Consider the following 22,134-nt stretch of genomic DNA (forward strand, 5'->3'; position numbering starts at 1 on the left):
TAGTAGTAATTACAAGAAAAGGAAAACGAAGGAATGGTATACTCCACAGTTAGGGCAACTGAAAAATACTGTTATGCTGTATTCTAGTCTGCACAAAACCAGTAAACCAGAACTGTATAAAGACCTGCATGATAAAGCTAAATGCAAGTATAGGAAGGCAATGAATGAAGCAAAGAAACTGCATAACATAGTAAACATTGAAAAATCTAACAATAAATGCAAGAACCCCTGGAGTGTAATAAACTCCATTGCACACACTAAACACAAAGAGGAAATTGCCATTACCCCAGAAGAATTTAATAAATATTGCATTCAGTCCATTGAAGAAATTAGTAGTTCAATAATCAAACCACCAGAAAATGCACTTAGTATTATGGACAGCTACTTTGAAAAGCTTCCCCCAAGCACCTTCACTTTCACAGAAGTAAGCCCAAATAATAGCCTAAAAATAGTGAAAAATTTCAAACCTTCAGTTAGTGTTGATTACTATGATATGTCATGTAATTTGTTGAAAGATGTTATTGATTGTGTTATTTATCCTTTAACCTTTTCTGTTAACAAATGCCTGGTTGAAAGTAAGTTCCCCGACATACTAAAAATTTCTAGAGTTGTGCCCATATACAAAAAAGGGGAAAAGAACTGTCCCGCTAGTTAGAGACCTATATCCATAACCCCAGTTTTTTCAAAAATTTTAGAAACGATTATGTATGAGCAAGTTAGTGGCTACTTGGGTAAACTAAATATAATTAGTGATAAACAGTTTGGATTTAGGAAAGGTAAATCCACAACTAATGCAATGGACACCCTCTTAAAATTAGTCCTAGATGTGTTTGAGGCTAGGGACTAAGCCCAGGCTACATTTTGTGACCTTAGCAGAGCCTTTGACTGTGTAGAGCATGACACTGTGCTGAATAAGTTAGTTTACTATGGTTTTGATGACAAAAGTATAAATATGTTCAGGTCTTTTCTAGAGAACCGTCAACAAGTTGTGTGCATTGGTAGGGAGAAATTTATTTATTTACTTATTTTATCCATGTTTCAGCATTAACATGCAATCGATGTCTTCAGAAGAGTTACAGCTATTTGTACATTGCGTTTTACATACCAAAATACTACATAGTAAAAATATAGCAATGTTGTAAACTATTAGCTTACAACAGCCTCTACACCTAGATCCATACATAACAGTAAGCCATAATTTATCAGTATTAACATGCAATCAATGTTGTCAGAAGTATTATAGCTATTTGTACATTATGTTTCATATAACAAAAATATTACATGGAAAAAATGACAGTGTTGTACCCCATTAGCTTATAGCTAGCTGCCTCTACATCCATAACTGTACATAACAGTAAGCCTTAGTTTTTCGATAAATCAGATCATCTTTACAACTATTCTGAAATTCTTCTACACTGTAGAAAGTATTTTTCTTCATCCACACTTTGGTTTTAGTTTTGAAAATATCCTTTGAAACCAATTGAGCCTGTACGGGTAAAGTGTTGAATAATTTCATCCCTATGTATTCATAGCTAGATTGGGTTTTCTTAAGCCTGGTTGTGGGTATATCAATCATATTTGTTTGTCGAGTATTGTGTTGATGAACTGATTCCCTTATAGTGTAGTGGTTTAAGTTTTCTTTTATGTTTAATAGGCAACAATATATGTAAAGAGATGGGACTGTGAGAATTTTTAAGTCTCTAAAATAAGGTCTACATGAGGTCTTGTTGTCAGTGATTCCGTAAACATGTCTAATTGCTTTCTTTTGCCAAGTGAAAATTTTTTTGGCTCCTGGAGAGTTACCCCATCAAAGAATGCCATATTGTAGATGGCAATGAAAGAAGGCATAGTATGACTGAAGCAATAAATCTTGTGTAACACATGTGTGTAGTTTGGCTAGTAGGTAGATAACTCACGATAGCTTTCGACATACATAATATGTATGTGTGTCTCAAGTTAATTTTGAGTCAATGTGTATTCCTAGTAGTTTAACAGATGATAACTCCATGCTACTGTTTGATAAACTGAAGATTATCTTGACAGTCTTTTCATGGTTCATAGATAAGTCATTAGCTTTAAACCAGATATTAAATATTTTGAGACACTCTTCACTTTCCTCCTTCAATATGTTTATATCCTTTCCAGAATTAGCTAATGTTGTGTCATAAGCATAGAGGATAGATTTACAGGGTAAGTTATTCGGAAAGTCATTTACAAACAATATAAATAGTAGAGGGCCATGCACTGAGCCCTCAGGAACACATCGTTTTATACATATAGTCTTTTACTGTTGGTCATTATGCTTTACTATGTGTTTTCTATTGCTGAGGTATGACTCTATTAGTGAGAGTTCCAAGTGTTTGATTCCATAGTTTCACAGTTTATCTAGTAATAATTTGTGGTTAACTGAGTCAAAAGCCTTACTCAAGTCAATTAGAATGGCTTCAGCAGATAATTCTGACTCAAAAGGCACTTAGTACAAAAGAGATAAGGTTTTCAACTGCTTTGACTGTTGATACGTTTGACCTGAATCCATACTGAGAATCATTTTATATATTATTGTCTGATACGTGTATGCATATTTGCTGCAGTATGCAATGTTCTATTATTTTTGAGAGAATAGGCACAAGTGAAATTGGTCTATAATTATTCATACAGGACTTGTCACCCTTTTTTTATAATGGTATGACAACTGTTTTTTTAGACATTCTGGAAAGTGTCCACTCTAGAGCATCCAGTTTATCAGTATGCAAAGAGGATGTGATATGAGATCTGCAACCATTTTTAATTACATAGTTTGACAGGCCATACACATCTTCAGATCTAGAGTGTCCTAATTTAGAGGTTGCTTTAATTATATCAGTTACTTGTACTTCTCTCCATTTACAAGCTGACACTATGTTTGTAGTGTTTTGTTGAAAATTTCTGCCAGATATGAGGTGAGAAATAGGTGTATGTGTTGAATTGGAATTCTGGTTGCTGTGGGTTGGAAGGCTAAGATTGGCAGAGTTGACAAAAAAGTGATTGAAATCATCAGCAGTGACGTTAGCAGCATTTGTGTTGTCTTTGTAGTTTATATCCATACCTAGCTCTGCTTTTATTACTTTCCATGCAGTCTTACATTTATTGTGTGATGTTTTAATGAAATCACCATTTGCCTTACACTTGGCTATTTTAATTACAGATCTATATTTTCTGTTCAGGTTTTTGTAAGTTTCTTTATCTACTGCTCTCTTTTTGACCTAATCGTGACAAGTAATTACCAATAGTTTTTGTAATTGGGGTGAAAAACACTTCTGTAAAGTTGAGTGGCTAGGTTTCCTAACTTTTTTGTTTTTTTGTTTTTTAACCAGTGGACAGCATGTGTGGAAGATTTCAGAAATGATTTTGAGGAATGTGCTGAAGGCTTCATCAACATTTCTGGAGGAATGTATTACAGTATTCCAATCTATAGACTTAAGTTCTTCTCTATACTTGCTAATATTTGTATCTGTAGATAGTCTGACACACTGAGTTTGCTCCTCGTCTTCTTTTGGTTTTTTAGTAATTAGTTTCACCTACATACCTCTATGGTCTGACAGGTAATCGACATTAAATAACCCTAGCTCAAAATCACATTTGTATACATTTGTTATTAGATTGTCAAGACAGGAGGAGTGCCTTGTAGGACTTTCATTAGCACAAAAGAGATTATAGGATCTTAACATGTTTACTAAATTAATATTTCTGGCTGTCATTTTCCTAATGTCTATGTTTGGATCCCCAAAGATTAAAATTTTGTATTTAGTATATTTTTGTATACTGATCACAAGTTTTTATAAATGTTCTATAAATTGTTCTACATTACGTTCAGGAGTGTGATATAAAGACCCTGTTATGAGCTGTATACTAGGTGGAATAAAAGCAGCTCCTTCAAAAACACCTTTAATGCATAGGTCACTAACTTTAAGAACAGAAAACTTTAAGTCTAAATCCTTGCTAATATACAGGGTTATTACAAGTGATTGAAGCAATTTCACAGCTCTACAATAACTTTATTATTTGAGATATTTTCACAATGCTTTGCACACACATACAAAAACTCAAAAAGTTTTTTTAGGCATTCGATATGTGCAGACATCAAGCTGATAATCAATGTTTCCCACACTATGCTCAGCATGTCCCCATCAATGAGTTCGAAAGAATCGTTGATGCGAGCTTGCAGTTCTGTCACATTTCTTGGTAGAGGAGGTTTAAACACTGAATCTTTCACATAACCCCACAGAAAGAAATCACATGGGGTTAAGTCGGGAGAGCGTGAAACTTGCCCGCACGCGTTCATCCGTTTCTTCGCTCACTGCAGGCCGACCCATTGATTTCCCCTTACAGAGGCATCCGGAAGCTTTAAACTGCGCATATCATCGCCGAATGGAGTTAGCAGTTGGTGGATCTTTGTTGAACTTCGTCCTGAAGTGTCGTTGCACTGTTATGACTGACTGATGTGAGTGCATTTCAAGCACGACATACGCTTTCTCGGCTCCTGTCTCCATTTTGTCTCACTGGGCTCTCGAGCGGCAGAAACTTGAAGTGCGGCTTCATCCGAACAAAACTTTATGAGTTTTTCTACATATCTGTAGTGTGTCATGATCATATGTCAATGAATGGAGCTACAGTGAATTTATTAAATCGCTTCAATCATTTGTAATAGCCCTGTATATGGATGAACCCCCATAGAATTTACTGGGTTTGCAGAAGTATGTAGCTAATCTGAAACCTGATGGTACACACAGTTTTAGATCCTCTTCCTTTAACCAATGTTCGTTTACACATAAAATCATTCTTTTGTTACTTTTTAATAGTATACCAAGCTCATCAGCTTTATTTTTCAGAGACCTGACATTTAAGTGCAGAAGTAAGACAGAGTTACTGTCACAGGAGGGGAGGAGTACAGTATTAAGGGGCACTGGAGGACATTTAATTGTTTTTCCAGCTCTGGAATCAATGTTAGGTGGCGGTTGGACTTGGGATAAACCCTAAAAAATCTTCATTTCTCTTTGGTAATTTTTTGGGTCTGTTTGAAACACGGTTGGAAGTTTGTTTGACTTTACTGTCCAATAGTTTTATAGGAACATGTTTTCCCAAATCATTTGGTATCACTTCATCATGAGACAAAGATGATACTTTACTTACTGTGACTTGTCTATTTTTTCTGCTACTCTTGAAGGTGATGGAGGAGTTATTGGTACTGTTTCTGCTGTTGGTGAAGTTGGTTTAGTTGCTGCTGGTGGAGGAGTTGTTTCTCCTATTACTGGTAAAGGAGTCGGTTCTGCTACTGCTGGTGTGGGAGATGGTGCTGCTGCTATAGGAACTGGTTCTACTGCTGGAGGAGTTGCTTCTGCTGTTGCTGATGGTGTTTCTTCTGCTATTGCTGGTGAAGTAGTTTGTGCTGCTACTGCTGGTGAGGGAGATGGTGTTAGTGCTGTAGGAGCTGGTTCTAATGCTGGAGGAGTTACTTCTGCTGTTATTGAACATAGTTCTTCTGACACTGCTGTTGATTCTACTTCTGTTAGTGTTGCTTCTTTAGGTACTTCTGCTGCATTTTCTGTTACTGTACCTGATTCTGCATTAGTCACTCCTAGAGATACTTTCTGTGATGATGATACAGGTACCACTGACAATGTTGTTGGTAAGTACCGCAGTCTCTGAATAATTTCCATTAGCTTTAATGTAACAAGTTGCTTTCCAAGGCCATTTAAGTGCAGCCCGTGAGTAGTGTGGAATCTGCATCCAATGGTATTAATATTAACAACAGAAACATATCTATATTGTTTGCATATACTGGAAAAAAGTTCATTGGCAGCACTAATTTCCTTGTTTACACACGACCAGGACATCAAGTCGTACCTTTGTGATATATTTACAAGGATAGCGTTTGTATGACTTAGTTCAGATAAACAGTTGTTTAATTCGCAGCAGGCGAATGTATCATTTTGATAAATGTCATTAGATCCACCAAAGAGGACAACAAAATCTTTCAAATTTGGTTAATGTTAGGTACAGAGTGCCACAAGGGTCGGTGCTTGGACCTTTACTGTTTCTACTAATGATTAATGACTTGCCCTTATTCATAAATTTTCATACAACATTGTATGCTGATGACACAACTTTTCTACATAAAAGCTCTGATCCAGGTACACTGGAAACACTGACCGAAAATACCCTTGCTTGGTCCTCATTATGGTTCAAAGCTAATGGCTTCTTGCTAAATGAAAACAAAACCCATACACTTTACTTTAGCCTCAAAGAGATTCCTAACTACCAGGAATGAGAAACTGTTAAATTTTAGGTGTTACAAAATTGACAATAAGTTGACGTGGGAACCACACATTAAAAATATATTGGCTAGGCTTTCAAGAGTTACTTATCTAATTAGAAATTTAAAAAGACATGTTCCCAATGACTACATGAGATCAGCATATTTTGCCTTCTTCCAAAGCATTATCTCTTATGGAATTTTACTGTGGGGTAGTAGCTGTCATGTAAATGACATTTTACTTTTACAGAAGAAAGTAATAAGAATAATAACGGATTCTGATAAAACAGAACATTGTAAACCATTGTTTATTAAATTGCAGTGTCTTACAGTAGTAAACTTATTCATCTACAATATTTTAACGTACACCAGAAACAATGTGTCTAATTTTGTGTTGAAAAGTGATATTCATAGTCATAATACTAGAAACAGAACATCTGTAGACGTACCATATCATTGATTATCAAAATCGCATAACTCTTACCTTGTTCTTGGACTAAGGATGTTTAAAAGACTAAGAGCTGACTTTAGAGAACTGCCTGTAAATATCTTTAAAGCTAAATTATACAAGCTACTAGTGAACAATCCGTTTTATCCACTGATGAATTCTTTGGAGATGAAAATACTGTATTCTAAAGTGTACCTATTTTGTGTAAACCAATTTACATCGATATAGTAGTTTATGTAGAAATATGTGCTCTTGACTTTGTCTATTGCTGTAATCAGCTGAATGACAATAAAATTATTATTATTATTATTATTATTATTATTATTATTATTATTATTATTATAGTGCAAAAAGGTAACATGATTATAATATTTACCTTGGAAATTTCAGTAGAATTCCTCCTTCACATGTTGATTGAACAAATTGATAAACTGAGACTTTAAATTTGAAATATAATATTGCCATTGCTTCCACACTTTAACATAGCTTATCATTGTTTGCTTACTCACTCAAACACAGCAAAACTTAGTATACTCTCTCTACCAAAGCTAAACATGGCCTGTGTCTGCTTCCTCACTCAAACATAGCTAAACATAGTCTACTCTCTCTACCAAAGCTAAACAATGCCTGCTTCCTCATTCTACCAAAGCTTAACTCTGTTTGTGCTTCCTCTTTCCAACACTACGTAACACTATCTGCTTTACTCTAACACTGCTTAACCTTGACTGCTTCACTATGCCAAAGTTTAACACTGACAGCTCCACTCCACCGTTGAGCACATCAGAGACACTAACTTAACTTCTGTGATACAGCTTTACGACATCATTGCTCACTCATAATCAATTCAGATACAAAAATTATACATGACACCTGTCGGTACTTACAAAATATTTTGATTTTATAACTGGCAGTCTTCATGAGGTGCTCCCTGAGGCTGAATCCAATGTGGAACAGGTCAATTATTTATGCCTTTATGGGCTATGTGCTCCATCATTGGGCCGTGCTGCTCCAGGTGCTTCGTCCAAGGTGTGCTGGTCAGGAACCTCAACTATATTACTTTATAGCTGTAGCTGTTCTGACTGCTGAGCTTGTACTTTTTGGCTGATGTTGTTCTATTACCATAGCTGGCCATGTCAGACATTCTGTCCATGCCCTGCACCCACTGGGGACAGTTACCAGATTTTTTTTTTTTTTTGCAGCTAGTGTTAAAATTACCATTCACTATTGAAATGACTGCCTCACATACTTGATTTGCTGCCTGAAGTACCACCGACTTTCTGCTCTTGTTAGTTGTGCTGGGTTATTTGCTCTGCCACTGTTTCCAAAGTTATTTCACCCAGAGTTTGAATATTGCCTCCATTGAATCTTTAGGAGATCAAGTGTCAGTTTCTGTTGGAGCTAAGCTGATATCTCCTGTCACAGTTGGTAGTATTCTGTGTGACCATTATTTTAATGGACTCTTTTAGCATCACTATCCAAGTAGCTGAGTGTCTGTGTCAGAACCCTGACATAATTGTTATTCATCAAATGATTTAGTTCCAAATAATGTTCCACTGTAGCTGTCTTGGAAGCCTGTTTGAGTCTTGTGTGGTGTTGGTGTTCCTTACAGTTCAGGCAGGCAGGTGCTAAAGAGGTCCAAAACACACAATATTCTCACAACAGTAAAGTAAATAATAATGTTACCATATTTAAACAAACTATTTGTGGAATAAAGAAAAAAGTAGATTCTCATAAACGTAAAGTAAAAAAATAATGTTACCATTTTCACCAAACTATTCTGGGACTGAAGAATAAAGTAGATGAGCTCCTGGTTTGTTTAGATGACACTGAATCTGATAATGTAATATATATATACTATGCCTGTCTGAGCACCACATTGTGTCTGCTATGGAAAAGGTAAATATCAGTGGTTATAAACTAGTTGCACATATGAGTAGAAAGAATTAGGTGAGAGGAGGAATTGCCATATATGTCAAAAGTTATCACTGTGTAAAAAGCTTAGAAACAAAAGAGTTTTGTCTAGAGCACCATATAGAAGCATGTGACTATCAAATTAAACTGAAGGAGGGCTCTTTTATAACTGTAACAGTATATAGGTCCCCTTCAGGAAACTTTAATTTATTCCTGGAAAATTTGGATGTCTTGTTGTGTCATTTGTAAGATAGGAGAAAGCAAATTATTATTTGTGGGGGCTTCAATGTTGATTCACTTTATTTATTTTTTTATTTGGTATGTGCATTCCATGGATCCATACATGCGAGTGGTTCGCCTGGATGTGGAATGTGTAAATACAATTTTACAAATACAATTAATGCTACAGAATAGTAATACGATACTATGATATAGATATTAGTAAGTATCACTTTTTCTCATTTACTAGCTGTCATTTAACTAGTATAGCAATTCACAATATAACATTATAACTATAAAATTAACATAATATTTTATCGTCCATCTAATAACTAAGAGATCAAATACATCTATTATTAAGGGAGGGCATTACTTCTGGAAAAGAATTCATCTAAAGAGTACAGTGGATGGTCAGTCAGGTATTTTTTTAACGTACCTTTGAAGAGCGTTTCATTTTCTCTTGTACATTTAATATAATTAGGCAATGCATTAAAAGTCTTTATAGCAGCATACTTTACTCCCTTCTGTACAAGTGATAATTTTTTTAGTTCAACATGTTCAACTGAAAGAGTGTAAAGGAAGAATGACCTGGAAGTCTTGCTCGGTTCTTTCAATTTGGCGTATGTCATTAATTTCCCTACTCAGATAGTAAAGGACAGCAGCACATTGATAGATAACTCTCTTATAGACTAAGATAAGTTTAAAAATATAAATTCTTGTCATGTTGAAAATGGCCTTACTGATCATGGTGCTGAGCTAGTTACAATATATGACATAGCTCCATTCAGTAATTCAAAACTACCCTCCAAAGTTGTGCGTTCAATTAATGACTCAACAATAAGAAATTTTAGGGAAAATCTTCAGCATTTAGACTGGGATGAGGTGTACAAGAAACCCAATGCTAATTTAAAATATAACTTATTTCATGATACACTTGTAAGAGAATTTGAAAACTGTTTCCCCAAGAAAGTAGTTAAATATAATTATAAGAAACCATGTAAAAAACCTTGGCTTGCTAAAGGAATAAAAATATCTTGTAACCACAAAAGGGAACTGTATCTAACAACAAGAACGAGTAATGCCCAAGAGACAGCCAAATATTATAAAAACTACTGTGCTACATTAATAAATGTAATTAAAAATCCAGTAGCATGTGCATCATGTCTGAGATTATACCTCTGATAACAAAATCAAACAATTTGGAATATCATTACAAGGGGGACAGGGCAACCAAGAGTACAGGATGATGGCATTACCATTAAAGTGAGTGGAAACTTGTCAAACAACAAGACGGAAGTCGAAAACATTTTGAATAATCATTTTTAAATGTTGTAGAGAAAATAGGAGCTAATTGTTCATTACAAGAAGCAAGGCAGTTAATGGAAGAGACCTTACCCACACAATTTGATGCAATTCAAATTCCACCCACCTCTCCTTCTGAAATTAGGAAGATAATAAACACTCTCAAGAATAAAAGCTCACATGGAATTGATGGGATTTCCAGCAGGATAATAAAAGCTTGCTCCTAAGAGATAAGTGGAATTCTTAATCACATATGTAATAGATCTCTGAAGTAGGGTATTTTCCCAGAGGGACTGAAGTATGCCACTGTTAAACCACTGCATAAAAAAAGGGATACGTTGATAAATAAAATAGAAAGAAACTTCCACATGGGAAAAATATATTAAAAACAAAGATTACAAGACTTACCAAGCGGGAAAGCGCCGGCAGACAGGCACATGAACAAAACACACAAACACACACACAGAATTACTAGCTTTTGCAACCGATGGTTGCTTCTTCAGGAAGGAGAGGGAAAGACGAAAGGATGTGGGTTTTAAGGGAGAGGGTAAGGAGTCATTCCAATCCCGGGAGCGGAAAGACTTCCGAACTTGGCCCTTACTCTTTGCCTTTAAATACGTCTGCTTGTGTCTGTGTATGTGCGGATGGATGTGTGTGTGTGTGTGTGTGTGTGTGTGTGTGTGTGTGTGTGTGTGTGTGTGTGTGTGTGTGCGAGTGTACACCTGTCCTTTTTTTCCCCTAAGGGAAGTCTTTCTGCTCCCGGGATTGGAATGACTCCTTACCCTCTCCCTTAAAACCCACATCCTTTTGTCTTTCCCTCTCCTTCCTGAAGAAGCAACCATCGGTTGCGAAAGCTAGTAATTCTGTGTGTGTGTTTGTGTGTTTTGTTCATGTGCCTGTCTAGAAACTTCCACATGGGAGGACTTACCAAGCGGGAAAGCGCCGGCAGACAGGCACATGAACAAAACACACAAACACACACACAGAATTGCGAGCTTTCGCAACTGGCAGTTGCTTCGTCAGGAAAGAGGGAAGGAGAGGGAAAAATGAAAGGATGTGGGTTTTAAGGGAGAGGGTAAGGAGTCATTCCAATCCCGGGAGCGGAAAGACTTCCCTTAGGGGAAAAAAAGGACAGGTGTACACTCGCACACACACACACCCACACACATATCCATCCGCACATACACAGACACAAGTATATAGATTACAAGACTTACCAAGCGGGAAAGTACACAAGCGGCAAGACGCAGTCAATAGCTTCGCTGCGCAGTGCCGATGGTACTGTTATCGACGACTGTGCCGCTAAAGCGGAGTTATTGAACGCAGTTTTCCGAAATTCCTTCACCAGGGAAGACGAATGGAATATTCCAGAATTTGAAACACGAACATCTGCTAGCATGAGTTTCTTAGAAGTAGATACGTTAGGGGTTGCGAAGCAACTCAAATCGCTTGATACGGGCAAGTCTTCAGGTCCAGATTGTATACCGATTAGGTTCCTTTCAGATTACGCTGATACTATAGCTCCCTACTTAGCACTCATATACAACCGCTCGCTCACCGATAGATCTGTACCTACAGATTGGAAAATTGCGCAGGTCGCACCAGTGTTCAAGAAGGGTAGTAGGAGTAATCCATCGAACTACAGACCTATATCATTGACGTCGGTTTGCAGTAGGGTTTTGGAGCATATACTGTATTCAAACATTATGAATCACCTCGAAGAGAACGATCTATTGACACGTAATCAGCATGGCTTCAGAAAACATCGCTCTTGTGCAATGGAGCTAGCTCTTTATTCGCACGAAGTAATGGCCGCTATCGACAGGGGATCTCAAGTTGATTCCGTATTTCTAGATTTCCGGGAAGCTTTTGACACCGTTCCTCACAAGCGACTTCTAATCAAGCTGCGGAGCTATGGGGTATCGTCTCAGTTGTGCGACTGGATTCGTGATTTCCTGTCAGGAAGGTCGCAGTTCGTAGTAATAGACGGCAAATCATCGAGTAAAACTGAAGTGATATCAGGTGTTCCCCAGGGAAGCGTCCTGGGACCTCTGCTGTTCCTGATCTATATAAATGACCTGGGTGACAATCTGAGCAGTTCTCTTAGGTTGTTCGCAGATGATGCTGTAATTTACCGTCTAGTAAGGTCATCCAAAGACCAGTATCAGTTGCAAAGCGATTTAGAAAAGATTGCTGTATGGTGTGTCAGGTGGCAGTTGACGCTAAATAACGAAAAGTGTGAGATGATCCACATGAGTTCCAAAAGAACTCCGTTGGAATTCGATTACTCGATAAATAGTACAATTCTCAAGGCTGTCAATTCAACTAAGTACCTGGGTGTTAAAATTATGAACAACTTCAGTTGGAAGGACCACATAGATAATATTGTCGGGAAGGCGAGCCAAAGGTTGCGTTTCATTGGCAGGACACTTAGAAGATGCAACAAGTCCACTAAAGAGACAGCTTACACTACACTCGTTCGTCCTCTGTTAGAATATTGCTGTGCGGTGTGGGATCCTTACCAGGTGGGATTGACGGAGGACATCGAGAGGGTGCAAAGAAGGGCAGCTCGTTTTGTATTATCGCGTTATAGAGGAGAGAGTGTGGCAGATATGATACACGAGTTGGGATGGAAGTCATTACAGCATAGACGTTTTTCGTCGCGGCGAGAGCTTTTTACGAAATTTCAGTCACCAACTTTCTCTTCCGAATGCGAAAATATTTTGTTGAGCCCAACCTACATAGGTAGGAATGATCATCAAAATAAAATACTCGTAAGAGAAATCAGAGCTCGAACAGAAAGGTTTAGGTGTTCGTTTTTCCCGCTCGCTGTTCGGGAGTGGAATAGTAGAGAGATAGTATGATTGTGGTTCGATGAACCCTCTGCCAAGCACTTAAATGTGAATTGCAGAGTAGTCATGTAGATGTAGAAAGCGCCGGCAGACAGGCACATGAACAAAACACACAAACACACACACAGAATTACTAGCTTTCGCAACCGATGGTTGCTTCTTCAGGAAGGAGAGGGAAAGACGAAAGGATGTGGGTTTTAAGGGAGAGGGTAAGGAGTCATTCCAATCCCGGGAGCGGAAAGACTTCCGAACTTGGCCCTTACTCTTTGCCTTTAAATACGTCTGCTTGTGTCTGTGTATGTGCGGATGGATATGTGTGTGTGTGTGTGCGAGTGTACACCTGTCCTTTTTTTTCCCCTAAGGGAAGTCTTTCCGCTCCCGGGATTGGAATGACTCCTTACCCTCTCCCTTAAAACCCACACCCTTTCATTTTTCCCTCTCCTTCCTTCCTTCCTGACGAAGCAACTGCCAGTTGCGAAAGCTTGTAATTCTGTGTGTGTGTTTGTGTGTTTTGTTCATGTGCCTGTCTGCCGGCGCTTTCCCGCTTGGTAAGTCTTGGAATCTTTATTTTTAATATAATTTTCCCATGTGGAAGTTTCTTTCTGTTTTATATATATATATATATATATATATAGAAAGAAAGAAACTTCCACATGGGAAAAATATATTAAAAACAAAGATTCCAAGACTTACCAAGCGGAAAAGCGCCGGCAGACAGGCACAATAAAAACGACACACACAAAATTTTGAGCTTTCGCAACCGGCGGTTGCTTCATCAGGAAAGAGGGAAGGATAAGGAAAGATGAAAGGATGTGGGTTTTAAGGGAGAGTGTAAGGAGTCATTCCAATCCTGGGAGCGGAAAAACTTACCTTAGGGGGGAAAAAGAATAGGTATATATTCGCCCCCCCCCCCCCACACACACACACATATCCATCCATACATACACAGACACAAGCAGACATATTTAAAGGCAAAGAGTTTGGGCAGAGATATTAGTCGAGTTGGAAGTGAAGAGGCAAAGATGATGTTGAATGACAGGTGAGTATGAGTGGCAACAACTTGAAATTAGCGGAGATTGAGGCCTGGTGGATAACGAGAAGAGAGGATATATTGAAGGGCAAGTTCCCATCTCTAGAGTTCGGATAGGTTGCTGTTGGTGGGAAGTATCCAGATAACCCGAACGGTGTAACACTGTGCCAAGATGTGCTGGCCGTGCAACAAGGCATGTTTAGCCACAGGGTGATCCCCATTACCAACAAACACTGTCTGCCTGTGTCCCTTCATGCGAATGGACAGTTTGTTGCTGGTCATTCCCACATAGAAATCGTCACAGTGTTGGCAGGTAGTTGGTAAATCACGTGGGTGTTTTCACACGTGGCTCTGTCTTTGATTGTGTACACCTTCCGGGTTACAGCACTGGAGTAAGTGGTGGTGGGAGGGTGCATAGAACAAGTTTTACACCAGGGGCAGTTACAACGGTAGGACCCAGAGGGTAGGGAAGGTGGTTTGGGTATATCATAGCGATGAACCAAGAGCTTATGAAGGTTACGTGGACGGCGGAAAGACACTCTTGGTGGAGTGGGGAGGATTTCATGAAGGGTGGATCTCATTTCGGGGTAGAATTTTAGGAAGTCGTATCCCTGCTGGAGAGCCACATTCAGAGTCTGATCCAGTCCCGGGAAGTATCCTATCACAAGTGGGGCACTTTTGGGTTTCTTCTGTGAGAGGTTCTGGGTTTGACGGGATGAGGAAGTGGCTTTGGTTATTTGCTTCTGTATCAGGTCGGGAGGGTAGTTGCGGGATGCGAAAGCTGTTTTCAGGTTGTTGGTGTAATGGTTCAGGTATTCAGGACTGGAGCAGATTTGTTTGCCACGAAGGCCTAGGCTGTAGGGAAGGGACCGTTTGATATGGAATGTGTGGCAGCTGTAATAATGGAGGTACTGTTGCTTGTTGGTGGGTTTGATGTGGACGGATGTGTGAAGCTGGCCATTGGACAGATGGAGGTCAACGTCAAGGAAAGTGGCTTGGGATTTGGAGTAGGACCAGGTGAATCTGATGGAACCAAAGGAGTTGAGGTTGGAGAGGAAATTCTGGAGTTGTTCTTCACTGTGAGTCCAGATCATGAAGATGTCATCAATAAATCTGTACCAAACTTTGGGTTGGCAGGCTTGGGTAAGCAAGAAGGCTTCCTCTAATCGACCCATAAATAGGTTGGCATACGAGGGGGCCATTCTGGTACCCATGGCTGTTCCCTTTAATTGTTGGTATGTCAGGCCTTCAAAAGTGAAGAAGTTATGGGTCAGGAAGAAGCTGGCTAAGGTGATGAGGAAAGAGGTTTTAGGTAGGGTGGCAGGTGATCAGGTGATCGGCGTGAAAGGAAGTGCTCCATTGCAGCGAGGCCCTAGACGTGCGGGATGTTTGTGTATAGGGAAGTGGCATTAATGATTACAAGGATGGTTTCTGGGGGTAACAGACTGGGTAAGGATACCAGGCGTTCGAAAAAGTGGTTGGTGTCTTTGATGAAGGATGGGAGACTGCATGTAATGGGTTGAAGGTGTTGATCTACATAGGCAGAGATACGTTCTGTGGGGGCTTGGTAACCAGCTACAATGGGGCAGTCGGGACGTTTGGGTTTGTGAATTTTAGGAAGTAGGTAGAAGGTAGGAGTGTGAAGTGTCGGTGGGGTCAGGAGGTTGATGGAGTCAGGTTAAAGGTTTTGTATGGGGCCTAAGGTTCTGAGGATTTCTTGAAGCTCCACCTGGACATCAGGAATGGGATTACCTTGGCAAACTTTGTATGTAGAGTTGTCTGAAAGCTGATGCAGTACCTCAGCCACATACTCCGAGATGATCAAGTAACGCGGTTGTGGAACCCTTGTCAGCTGGAAGAATGATGATGGATCGGTCAGCTTTCAGATCACGGATAGCCTGGGCTTCGGCTGTGGTGATGTTGGGAGTAGGATTAAGGTTTTTCAAGAAGGATTGAGAGGCAAGGCTGGAAGTGAGAAATTCCTGGAAGGTTTGGAGAGGGTGATTTTGAGGAAGAGGAGGTGGGTCCCGCTGTGATGGAGGACAGAACTGTTCCAGGCAGGGTTCAATTTGGATAGTGTCTTGGGGAGTTGGATCATTAGGAGTGGGATCAGGGTTATTTTTCTTCGTGGCAAAGTGATATTTCCAGCAGAGACTACGAGTGTAGGACAGTAAATGTTTGACAAGGGCAGTTTGGTTGAATCTGGGAGTGGGGCTGAAGGTGAGGTCTTTGGATAGCACAGAGGATTCGGATTGGGTGAGAGGTTTGGAGGAATGGTTAACTACTGAATTGGGGTGTTGTGGTTCCAGATTGTGTTGACTAGAATTTTGAGGTGTTGGGGGGAGTGGATCTGGAAGTGGGGAGATTGAGTAGATGGGAGAGACTGGGTCTGTGTGCAATGAGAGGAGGTTGAGGTTTGTTGGAAAGGTTGAGGAGGGTGATTGAGTTGCCTTTCCGGAGGTGGGAAACCAGGAGATTGGATAGTTTTTTGAGGTGGAGATTGGCGTGCTGTTCTAATTTGCGGTTGGCCTGTAAGAGGATGCTATGAACAGCCAGTGTGGATGTGGGAGAGGAAAGATTGAGGACTTTGAATAGGGATAGGAGTTGACAGGTGTGTTCATTGGCTGAGTAAATCTATAGGTGAAGGATTAGGTGGGTGAGGGCTATGGATTGTGCAGTTTGGAACTGGTGTAAGGACTGATGGAAAAAAGGATTGCAGCCAGAGATGGGAACTTTAAGTGTGAGGCCTTTAGGAGTAATGCCAAATGTCAGACAAGCCTGAGTAAATAAAATATTGGAGCGTAATCTGGCTAGGGTGAAGGCATGTTTGCGGAGGGAATCTAAATAAAATTTAATGGGGTCGTTGTAGAAATGTTGTGAGGTTGACATGGCATTAGAAGGGTAACATGAAGTTAAAATGAAAATAAATACACTCCTGGAAATGGAAAAAAGAACACATTGACACCTGTGTGTCAGACCCACCATACTTGCTCCGGACACTGCGAGAGGGCTGTACAAGCAATGATCACACGCACGGCACAGCGGACACACCAGGAACTGCGGTGTTGGCTGTCGAATGGCGCTAGCTGCGCAGCATTTGTGCACCGCCACCGTCAGTGTCAGCCAGTTTGCCATGGCATACGGAGCTCCATCGCAGTCTTTAACACTGGTAGCATGCCGCGACAGCGTGGACATGAACCGTATGTGCAGTTGACAGACTTTGAGCGAGGGCGTATAGTGGGCATGCGGGAGGCCGGGTGGTCGTACCGCCGAATTGCTCAACACATGGGACGTGAGGTCTCCACAGTACATCGATGTTGTCGCCAGTGGTTGGCGGAAGGTGCACGTGCCCGTCGACCTGGGACCAGACCGCAGCAACGCACGGATGCATGCCAAGACCGTAGGATCCTACGCAGTGCCGTAGGGGACCGCACCACCACTTCCCAGCAAATTAGGGACACTGTTGCTCCTGGGGTATCGGTGAGGACCATTCGCAACCGTCTCCATGAAGCTGGGCTACGGTCCCACACACCGTTAGGCCGTCTTCCGCTAACGCCCCAACATCGTGCAGCCCGCCTCCAGTGGTGTCGCGACAGGCGTGAATGGAGGGACGAATGGAGACGTGTCGTCTTCAGCGATGAGAGTCGATTCTGCCTTGGTGCCAATGATGGTCGTATGCATGTTTGGCGCCGTGCAGGTGAGCGCCACAATCAGGACTGCATACGACCGAGGCACACAGGGCCAACACCCGGCATCATGCATAATGGTGTGTGGAGCGATCTCCTACACTGGCCGTACACCTCTGGTGATCGTCGAGGGGACACTGAATAGTGCACGGTACATCCAAACCGTCATCGAACCCATTGTTCTACCATTCCTAGACCGGCAAGGGAACTGGCTGTTCCAAAAGGACAATGCACGTCCGCATGTATCCCGTGCCACCAAACGTGCTCTAGAAGGTGTAAGTCAACTACCCTGGCCAGCAAGATCTCCGGATCTGTCCCCCATTGAGCATGTTTGGAACTGGATGAAGCGTCGTCTCACGCCGTCTGCACATCCAGCACGAACGCTGGTCCAACTGAGGCGCCAGGTGGAAATGGCATGGCAAGCCGTTCCACAGGACTACATCCAGCATCTCTACGATCGTCTCCATGGGAGAATAGCAGCCTGCATTGCTGCAAAAGGTGGATATACACTGTGCTAGTGCCGACATTGTGCATGCTCTGTTGCCTGTGTCTATGTGCCTGTGGTTCTGTCAGTGTGATCATGTGAAGTATCTGACACCAGGAATGTGTCAATAAAGTTTCACCTTCCTGGGACAATGAATTCACGGTGTTCTTATCTCAATTTCCAGGAGTGTAGATATATATATCGGGAGAGATAAACCTGTGAAAAAAGTCGAAAAATTGTGGGTTTGAGATGAGCTATGTTGATCCTGTGCTGAACTTAGGTTGGTGAACAACAATGGGTGCAAAGGTTAGGTAGTTATGTTGTCTCCAAATCACGTTAAAGGGTGGGGATATTCAGGAAAATTTCGAAAAAACTGCGTGTAAATATATTCAAAGGACTGGTTATGTACTGGCAGATTATGAAAATGAGGCTAACAATTGTCTGACGAAGAAGCTGCTAAAAAATGATCGGTTATGTGGGAAAAACAGGAATGGAAATACAACGAAAGTTGTTGGAAATAGCTGAGATGGTTGTTTAATGGTTGAAAGGAACTGAAGCTGTGAAATAGTATTCACGAGTTTACACGATTTTTTAGCAGCGGTAATGTTGAAAGCATTAAAAGTTTTTAGGTTATGGTTTGGAAGTAAATTATGTATTATTGAGTATAATTAGGCAGAATAAAATGTATGCTAGATTACGGAAAAAGGGAAGATGAATACAAAGTGAAACTACTTGTACAAACAAAAAGAGAAAGTAAGATGATAGAAAAGATTTCGAAATGCAACAGAGACAATAACTAACATAATTGTTGGGTTCAAATTAATTATGTAAATAAAATAGAAAGAAACTTCCACATCGGAAAAATATATTAAAAACAAAGATTCAAAGACTTGCCAAGCGGGAAAGCGCCGGTAGACAGGCACAATAAAAAAACACACAAACACACTATATATACACACACAGGTAGATAGGCACAATAAAGAAAACACACACACAAAATGTCGAGCTTTTGCAACTGGCGGTTGCTTCGTCAGGTAAGAGGGAAGGAGAAGGAAAGATGAAAGGACGTTGTTTTTAAGGGAGAGGGTAAGGAGTCATTTCAATCCCGGGAGCTGAAAGACTTACCTTAGGGGGAAAAAAGGATAGGTATACACTCGAACCCACACACATATCCATCCACACATATACAGACACAAGCAGACATATTTAAAGGCCTTTAAATATGTCTGCTTGTGTCTGTATATGTATGTGTGTGTGTGTGTGTGTGTGTGTGTGTGTGTGTGTGTGTGTGTGTGTGTGTGTGTGTGTGTGTTTGTGTGTTTCCCATTGCTACTTTAGAGCAACTATTGCAAGGTCTCATTCAACAGCAAATGCTTCTCACATCGGCGATTCACGATTTTGTCGAGGCATCAAGTGCGGAGCCTTTCTCGTCATTGTCTACACCTCCTTTTCCTCCTTAAGATGAGATGGAGGATGACTGGTTTGATTACAAAAAACGTCTTTGACAGCACTTCTTGGCATTTCATGTCGCAGATGAACAAACATGTAGGTCTCTGTTCCTTTCATGTATTTCACCGCAAATCTATCGGTTGTTGTCGCAATTGTCTCCTTTGAAAGATCCTTCACCTTTGTCCTTTGCTGAAATGTGCTCACTTCTGTCCGTCAAAAGCAAATGCATGTGGTAGTCTCTTGTGTTGCCATTTATCACTGTCAAAAACAATCAATTCTATCGCACTTGGGCTACTGAACTTCACAGCCTCAGTAGAAAGTGTCAATTTGTTACTGAAGTTCACAAAGAATCCTACACTGATTCCATGGTACAGAATGTTATTATTCGGTTGATGCCCGTCAAAGAAGTTAGGCAACATGTCCTTCAGTAGCAAATCTGAGTCTAGATGAAGTCCTATCAATCACGCAGTCATATGAAATTTCTCGCACCGCTGGATTGCAAATAGATGCATGGGGTGACGTTGGGGAAATACAACCTCTGTGCACTGTTGACAACGCTTGTGGCATGTCCCTGCCAGCCGACGTGGCCGCAGTATGCTCCCAAGCACAGCCTCAGCCTAACCATAAACAAACCTATAAGAAACTGCAGAAAAACCCCCAGCAACTTCCTTCATATCCGCAGTGCTTTACGAAACATTCACGGGAGAATTGTCCCCAACATTGGGCTGTGTATCATAAATGCAAAAGAAGGGTCATGTGTCATCCGTTTGCAAATCCAACTGCATACGTGATGTTCATGACCATGGTGCTGATTCTGATTCTGTGTTGTCTGCCAGTTGTACTTCTTCCCTTTCAGGGAAGTTATTCCTCACTGTCCAGATCCTTGGTCCCCATGTTCGCATGCAGGTCAATACTGGTTCTGCTGCCACTATGATCAATTCTCAAACGTATCTTCAGTTGGGTTCTTCAATCCTATCACCTGTCACTCGGCAATTACGGATGTACAATAAACAGAAGATTTCTCTCTTGGGACAGTTTAATGCTGAGGTATCTTACAAATCCATCGTTTGCACTGTTACCATATTTGTGGGCGACCATAGTAACATGGAAAATCTTTTTGGTTTCCCTGCCTTTCACGTTTTTGGCTTCTCCATAGATGACTCTGTGAATATCATCTCTGATGCTATTCCTTATGCTCAATTGGATTCCATGTTGACAACATTTTTGTCCCTTTTTTGCCCTGGGTTAGGCTGTGCAAATGGCTTTGAAGCTCATATCATGCTCAAACCCACTGCTCGGCCTGAGTTTTTTCAGGCTTTGGCCCATTCCTGTGGCCCTTTGTGATTGGGTCTCACTGCTTCAGGGGTCTTGCTTCTGTCACTTCAAGTGAGTGGACCTCTCTTGTCATTGTCATTGCTAAGCCCAATGGTGATATTCATCTCTGTGGCAATCTCAAGGCCACTGTAAATGCTCAATGCCTCATCGACATTTACCCTATGCCCCAACTTGAAGAATTGTTTACTAAACTTGCTGGAGGCCAGTATTTTTCTAAAATTGCCCAGTCAGAAGCTTATCATCTACTCCCTCTCGACACTGCTTCCTGGCAGTTTCTGGTCCTTAACATGCCTTTTGGCCTCTTCCAATACCAACAATTGCCATTCGGGGTTGCCAGCACCCCTGCTCTCTTTCAGCAATTCTTGGAACAATTATTGCTCCCTGTCTCTGGGAGTATCAATTACATGGACGACATTGTTGTCAGTGGCTCCACCACTGGAGATCGTCTTCAGAATCTCCGCACACTCTTTAATGTCTTACAGACTGGAGATCTTAAGTGTAATCTTCAGAAATCCCAATTTTTTCAGGCGTCTATCACTTACCTGTGGTTCCAACTCTCTTGGGGTGGCATTCGTCCACTTCAGAAAACTATCACTGCAATCAATGCCCTTCCTCACCCTACATCTATTAAGGAACTGCAGGCCTTCTTGCATAAAAATGTACCCTTTCACTAGTCCGCATCATGCGATGCGGCTTTCCAGAAATTGAAGACTATGCTGGAACAGGCCCTGTGCCTGGCTACTTATCAACCTGGCCAACATCTCATTTTTGCCATGGACACCTCTCAATATGGTGTTGGCGCATTCCTTGCACACCATTTTCTGACAGTTCTGAACAACCCATTGCTTATGCCTCCAAAACGCTCACGGATGTCCAACAAAAATATTCTCAAATTGTAAAAGAAGCTTTGGCCATTATTTATGCTCTTCATAAGTTTGGTATTTTTCTTTATGGATCCAAATTTCATCTTCTTACAGACCACAAACCACTTGTTTCCTTGTTTCATCCACCAACGTTGCTTTCTGACGAGGCTGTACACTGCCTCCAGTGTTGGGCTCTTTACTTGTCTCGTTTCAATTATGAGATTCATTTCCAGCTGATGGCTCAACATGAAAATGCTGATGCA

The sequence above is a fragment of the Schistocerca gregaria genome, chromosome 4 (assembly GCF_023897955.1).
Source record: "Schistocerca gregaria isolate iqSchGreg1 chromosome 4, iqSchGreg1.2, whole genome shotgun sequence".
In the NCBI taxonomy this organism is placed as follows: Eukaryota; Metazoa; Arthropoda; class Insecta; order Orthoptera; family Acrididae; genus Schistocerca; species Schistocerca gregaria.